The sequence below is a fragment of the Dipodomys ordii genome, unplaced genomic scaffold, assembly GCF_000151885.1.
Source record: "Dipodomys ordii isolate 6190 unplaced genomic scaffold, Dord_2.0 Scaffold34, whole genome shotgun sequence".
In the NCBI taxonomy this organism is placed as follows: Eukaryota; Metazoa; Chordata; class Mammalia; order Rodentia; family Heteromyidae; genus Dipodomys; species Dipodomys ordii.
The window spans coordinates 10089538-10091287 of record NW_012267250.1 but is presented as its reverse complement, the minus strand read 5'-3'; positions in this window follow the sequence as shown (position 1 = coordinate 10091287).

The following is a 1750-nucleotide window of genomic DNA, read 5'->3' as shown; positions in this document are numbered from 1 at the left end:
AGGAATCGAACCCAGGGCCTCAGGCATGCAAGGCAAGCACTCTACCACTGAGCCATCTTCCCAGCCCTTTGTGTCTGCTTTTTAAGTCTTAGGCTAAAGAGATCTACTATGTGGGGTTTTGTCCATCCAGATTAAATGTCTGGCTGATTCTCAATTAAAGTACTAAGGACAGAGGAACCTTCAAATAATATTGAAGAGCACGTTTATTATTCAATTTTCTCCAATAGAAGAAGAAAAAGCAGCCCTTAAATGCTATCACTATGCATAAAGTTCATTTTTAAGGCATGCTCTGTTAATATAAAGAAGATCATCAAGCCTTCTACTGTCTTTATAAGAAACGTTGAACTTATATCCAAGTCACTGATAATACTTTGCTGATTTGACTTCTTACCTGCCAGCTTTTTTTTTTTGCAAAGGGGAGGCTGACACATTAAATTGCATCCATCTGCAACATCATAGCATGACATTGAGTTTATCAAATTAGCTTTGTAAAAACAGGAAAGGAGAGACTTGAAGGATGGTGGAGATCCACCCAAGGTAGTGAACAGATTCAAGAGAGAGGAGGTCTGGAGCATATGTACCCAGAGGCTTTGAATATAGCCCATGATTCCTGCTTCCTTCTGAGGGAAATTCAACCTCCCTTCCCTCCTTTCTCCCGCTCATAATTTATAACACCAGAAATGTTTCTTCAGTAGTCCTCTATGTGAACAAAGCTGTTATCATCCCCAAATCACTCAGACATTTTTTTGACAAATTAGAACAGCGTGCCTAGTATATACTTCAATAACTTGGCTCTATCATTCAACCAAACAGCCCAAGAAATCAAATTCAATCAAACTTTGGAGATACACTTCCACTTTAGACTGATTTCAACCCAAATAAAACTACTAAAATAAAATGTTAACATCGAAGCAGCCAGAATGTGTTGGACTAAATGTACTACAGTCTTAACTCACACCAATGAAAATAATGTTTTTTTTAGATTTTCTGCCATGAATTTGCTGGGAAGCAGTTGGTAACTCATACTATGAATAACATCTGGCAGGAGGGGCGGGGAGATGGATTCAGCCAGTCTGCATTGGTCCCCATAGTATGCAGGATGTTGGACTCCACTAACTGCCTGGACATTTGGAAATAGACGACAATGGCTAGTCTCTGTCCCCAGGGAGGTTGCAAGTTAGACTTATTTGCAAGATTCAGTTCCACTCTCAGAAGAAAGAAAGATGACAAGGTATTTTTGTTCTACCCACAGAACCACTTTTCCAAACAAAAAATTCTAATCCAGACAAGACAGGTGTGGACCTGCACAGGAGGGAAAAGGGTAGGAGCCTCACTTGGCCTGTTCATAGTATTTCCCCACCCCACCCCTCCCCACCCCTCCACAGCTCCCAGAAGCTTCTCTGTAGGACCTGAACATTTCCCAGAACAGTTTGAAAACTGTCAGTTTACTGCTTGATTAGCCTTAATGAAGTACTGTTAGTCATCCAATTTAGATAAGCTTCAGACTAACTGCTTATTAACTTTCCTTGTTGTCATGAACTGGCCTTCGAACTTTCAAGAATCCAGTTCTGGATTAGTAAGTAGACACAATTAAGCAATACCCAACTCAATAAAATATGGCACATCCAAATGAACATAGTTTTTAAATAGAAAAAAACTAATGCTGAGCCTGGCACATGCCTGCAATTCCAATCCCAGTTCAAGACCAGCCTGGGGCAAAAAGAATAGCAAGACTCTATCTCACAAACAA